Source organism: Pteropus vampyrus, unplaced genomic scaffold, assembly GCF_000151845.1.
Source record: "Pteropus vampyrus isolate Shadow unplaced genomic scaffold, Pvam_2.0 Scaffold117, whole genome shotgun sequence".
Lineage (NCBI taxonomy): Eukaryota > Metazoa > Chordata > Mammalia > Chiroptera > Pteropodidae > Pteropus > Pteropus vampyrus.
The window spans coordinates 3112837-3118122 of record NW_011888898.1 but is presented as its reverse complement, the minus strand read 5'-3'; the positions used below and the strand labels follow the sequence as shown (position 1 = coordinate 3118122).

Genomic DNA, 5286 nt, shown 5'->3' with positions numbered 1-5286 from the left:
TCCCACGGCCACTGGCCGGCCGATCCTTTCTCCTGTCACTCAGTCCCTGCAGTCCAGCCTGTGTCACGACTCTGCCTCTTTTACAGACAGGGAACTGAGATGTAGCGAGGTACTCGGAGAGGTCCTGAGTTCAAGGAAGCCAGGATGTCCTTCCCAGAGGGCCCTGGGGACCTTTTCACAGGCCGGCCTCCCACATCGTGCCCTGGTTCGGGGTGCTAATGGCTCGGTCGACGGAGTACACTGTGTATACTCTCACCCACTGGCCTTCAGAGGCGGATAGCCACCTGCCTGAGGCCACACAGCCAGGAGGTGGCAGACCCAAACCCTGTGACCACCGAGAGGGAGACTGAGGCCCCAAGAGGGGGCCTCGCCCCAGGTCCTATAGGCCCAGCTAGGGCCCTGATCCCCACCTAGGCTGGGCTAGTGCTGGACTCACCGGAACCCTAGGGGAGCCTTCTCACTCCTTGGGGTGGGGGGTTGGGGGCTGCCTGGTATTTCCTGTTTGTTTGGGCAGGACCCCGGGCATGACCTCAGTTGGGAGATGCGGGGACACTTCCCATGGCCCCTCCTTGCTCTCAAGAAAGAACCTGGACCAAGGGACCAGGCCCCCACCTTCCCCCAGGATGCAATGAAGGGCAGAGGCCAGAAGTCAGTGTTTTGGGTTCCAGGCCTGCTCTCTCCTGTTGTCTGTGTGTCCCTGCTCCTGTTCCCCCACCCCGTCCTAAAGTTCCTTCATCCTTGGGTGTCCCCATTCTTACTATTCAATGAACAGACTCAGAAAAAGTCCCAGGCCCTCAGGAGAGCCCGAGGTCATGACCTGGGACAATCACTGACCCTTCTGAGAATCAGTTTCCTCCTCTGTCGAATGGAGTCATCGTGAGGGTGAAATGGGAAATGCCAACTCCGTACTCCACTGCCCCGAGGGATGGCATCATTGAGGTCTTGACACTGACCTGCCGTGCGATTTTCCAGATGGGGAACTGAGGCCCCTCCCACAGCCTTTTGTAGGAGGCAGCTATGCAGGGCCAAGAAGGCACATTACAGTGTCAGGGACCCTGAGTTCAAACCCCAGCCCTGCCACTCACCAGTCGTGTGGCCTCGGGCAGGTCACTCTACCTCTCCGAGGCTCAGTTTTCTCTTCTGCAAAGTGGAGAGAAAACTAACTTGACGGCAGGACTCGATGAAGTGATTAAACATGTAAACCACTGAGGGTGGAGACTGGCACCCAGTAGGCCTTCAACTCATGGCAGGTCTTCTCAGAGGGGAGGCCGTGCTCGGTCAAGGGCCCAGCTGAGGTTGCTGGGTGAGTGAGGAGTGGTCGCTGGCCCCACAGCTCTCCATAAACAGGACCCAGATCTCCTGCATCTCCGCCCTCCTGGGGGTGGCGTGCTGGCCTCGGCTTCTGCCCTGCGCATGCTCTCGCACCCGGCCCGGCGGCCTTTCCACTCCTGTCTTCTCCATGCTGGAGAACCGTTCCACCCACCCGCTCTTCTCTTTCTCCCCCGAGCCCCCAGGGAGGGTCGTTTCTGAGGACTCGGGCATCCAGAGAAGTGTGACCTACAGCAGGCAGGTGGAAAGAGGAGACAACGCGAAGGCGTAAGGAGCATTTCATCCCTCCCCTGTGGCCACCACACAGATGAGGAAGCTGAGACTCACTGACTCATTTACTCCCTGAGCACCTACTGTGCACGACTGTGCTGTGCCCGCTCCCATAGGGCTCGCAGCCCAGTGGGGAAGATGGAGAGAAACAAGCCAGCCTGATGCAGGATTTAAATCACGGGCCATGCCCAGCCCCTAAAAGGCTCCCAGAGAACCTTCCAGCATCCCCGCCTGGAGCGGGCGCACAAAGAAAGAACCAAGGCCAGAGACAGAGCGTCCCAAGGGGAGCCAGCAGCTTCTAAGGGGTGTGGCAGCCTTCCTGCCTTTGCATGGGCTGGTGCCCCTGCCCGGAATATTCTTCCTCGGCCACTTGGATCCCCTCGGTGTTCCGGGCACCGCACGGGCGTCACTTCCTCAGGGCGGCTTCCGGGCTGGAGGGCAAGGTCAGGCTCTGACACTCTTGCTCAGTGACCAAGGGTTTCCTCTTTTATAACGTGTGTCTTTTCACTCCTCCTGCTCTCTGAGTCTCCCGAGGGGGCGCAGGCTCTGCCACCTGAGCTGGCATGCAGGAGATGCCCAGTCTTGGAGGAGACACCCCCACCTCCCTGCGGGCCGGCCCTCAGCCACAGGGGTGCACAGCCCAGGAGCCTCTCCCCGGCCCTTTCCGCTGCCTTTTCTGGGGTGACTGCGTTATTGGCCAGCGTCCTTTCTAGAACTTCAGTTCTGTGAGGGCGGGGGTCCTGTTTTGTTCACAGGTGTGTCCCCAGCGCCTAGTATAGTGCCTGGCGCAATGGTAGGTGCTCAATAAACATCTACGGGAAGGATGGAAAGAAGAAAAAGAGGGAGGGGCTGCAAATAATTTATCCAGTTTTTCATCCGTTCATTCAGCGAATGCTTACTGAGTGCCAGCTGCGTGCTCATTCTGGGGAGAGATTGAACTCAGACATGATTCTCGCCCTTTCTGGTCACTGCAAGCAGTCGTGGCGTCAGGCGGTGCAGAGCACTGTGAGGAAAGGTGTCGCTGGACGGAGGGCATCTGGGCATCTCAGCTGGGCTGCCAGGAGGAAGGGTCAACCGGAAGAGGTAGAGGCAGGCCCAAGTCCCGGCCACCTCCCCTCGCCCCACCCCCAGCTGGCAGATGCAGTGGCTGTCGTAACTGTGGGCAGCCCGGGTTGCCAAACGCCACCACAGCTGCGTCACTGAGAGCCAGGAGGGCCTAGAGTCAGAGGGGGTGCCGAGAGGGGCCCCGAGTCAGACAGAGCTGGGTCAAAGGCCTGCCCCATGTCCGTTAGTCACTCTACGTAATGTGGCTACGTGGCTACTTGCTGTGACGGATTATTTCTGACTTGCAAAAAGAGCTGAGGACGGGTGCCTGAGCTTCCATCCAAAAGAGAAAGAAAACATGGCAGAGACCACTGTGCGCCCCCCCGCCTCCCTCCAGAGGTAACTTCATCCAGAATTTGGCATCCATGACTCTGTATATAATTTCATGTTACTTTCTTGGGTCTACCTCTTTGTGTCTCTGAGCAAGTCACTTACTGTCTCTGGGCCTTGGTTTCCTCACCTGTAAGATGAGGATGATGACAGCCCTCCCTCTTCCTGAGGACCAGTGAGAATTAAATGAGCCCATTTGTGTAAAGTGTTTAGTTGAGGGCCTGGTGCATAGTGAGCTCATTGTCACTGAACACCCAGAACAGGGTCAGAAAGACATCGCGTATGTCAAGAATACAACCTTTTAAACAGCTATCGTGGTGGTGCCAGGATTCACATCAACGGCTGGCTGGGAGTAGTGTCACATGCCAAGGTGCTAATTCTGGTTCATTCCATTCCACTTCCGGTTAGGTTTGCTTCCCCCATCAGCTCCGAAAAACCAGGGTCCAGCCTGGATTGTTCTCTGCTGTCACCCCAGCTCCCGGCCCAAGGCCTGGAGACTCACGGGATGGGTTTGCAGAATGAACGAAGGGGGCTCCGTTTCCTCATCTGTATGGTGAGTCTTGCAGGCTGTGGGGGTGAGAAAGCCCTGATGCACACTAGGTACTTTATAAACTCTTCTTTGTTTCCCCCTTCACATCCCCCTGGGCTAGGCCTGGACCCCACTGCTCTCAGCGGCCCCCCCCAACTGACTCATTCATTCATACATTCATGCGTTCATTCCTGCATGTATGCATTCAACACATTTCTTATGCACCTGCTGTGCCCTAGACTCTGCCCTAGGCTCCAGGGATACCAAAATGAATAAAACAGGCAAAAATCTCTACCTTCCTGGAGCTGACATTCTATCAGGGGAGACAGCCATCTGACGACAGTGTGATCCAAGCTAAGATTCACTGGGGCCCCAGGCGAGGGGAACCAGGGAGGCCCTGCCTAACCCGGTCTGGGGGTTTGGGGAAGGCTGTAAGCTCGGACAGGAAGGATGAGGAGATGAAGGCTGGGGAGGGTGTTCCAGATGGAGGGACTGGCCTGAGCCAAGGACTGGGAGTGAGGTGGGCATGTCCCCTGTCCACCCATCAGAGGGGAGTGGTGGGCAAGCCGAGCGCAGACCAAGGAGCTAAAATCCTCCGATGTGCTGGGCTGGGCCTGGGTTTCCCTGGAAACAGGCCCAGGATGTGGCTGCTGATGAGGCGTCCTCTCTTCTCCCAGGGGACTGGATGAAGCGTCAGCAACAACTCTGGCACAGAGGACGGGTAGGGCAGTGGCCCTCGGCCCTTGGACTGCTCATGCCTGTGACAGGCCAGGCCCTTCTCGGAATGGACACCCACCTCCTCCCAACCCCATGTGGCATGACATCTCACAAGGTGTTCACAGCATGGTTGGCACCAGCCCCAAATGGAAACAACCCAAAGGTGCATCTCCAAGGCCTCGTCGGATCCGCCAGGATCTGCCCAGACAGCAGAGTGTTCTGGGGCCCGAGAGAGGCAGGAGATGCAGGGGTTCAGAGCACAGACCTGGGAGCCTGGCAATCTAGGCCTGAATCCTGGCTCTGCCAGTCGCTGTCATGTGGCAGGTGCTTCACCACTCCGTGCCTCAGTTTCCCCACCCACAGAACGGAGATGATGAGAATAATGGCACTCGCTCATAGGATCACGTCGCCCCATGATCCACGTAGAGCATGTGGGACTCTGGCCAGCACATACTAGAGGAACCTTTGCTGCTATTACTATTACTAACATGATTATTAGCAGTAGTGGTAGAAATACGCGCTCATCCAGGGGAGGGAGAAGGAAGGGGCAGGACAAACTGTAAAGCGGCTGCCACTCTACACACTATACACCCTTGTGCTATTTGAGTTGTGTGTTGGGGGTGTTTCCCTATGCACTTGTAGGTATATTCAAAACCAAACACACCAGAAAGCAATTCTGTAAGACATTTCTTTCTGGAAGGCCCCAGATCTCCCTCCTCCGCCCACCCCAGTCCCCACCCCGCCCCCGCATCCTGGCCTGTGTGTGGCCCAGTCTCGCCACTGCTGGTTTTCAGAGCTCAAGGCCTTGGAGCGGATCCGAGCTGGAGTGCCCTGCAAGAAAGGGGGCTCCTTGGAGACCCCCAGAGCTGCCTCGGCACGGGGTGGCGTGGGGTGTGGGGGCTGGGGGGGGTCCTGACCGGCTGATGAGAACTCCAAATGCTCCCCAGCCCGGGCCGCTAATCGCTTCCAGATTGGCCGGGTCAGAGCCAGGGCCGCCGCCTGGCTCC

General features: G+C 57.7%; 1 long non-coding RNA gene across 1 annotated transcript in view; it reads left to right on the top strand.

Moving 5' to 3' along the window:
• LOC111743638 overlaps nucleotides 1-4953 on the top strand; it is a 13862-nt gene extending 8909 nt beyond the window's left edge. The window contains exons 3-4 of the long non-coding RNA XR_002781810.1: nucleotides 3442-3586; nucleotides 4240-4953. This is a non-coding gene — a long non-coding RNA (uncharacterized LOC111743638). The remainder of the gene's footprint in view (nucleotides 1-3441; nucleotides 3587-4239) is intronic.
• The last annotated feature ends 333 nt before the right edge of the window (nucleotides 4954-5286 follow it).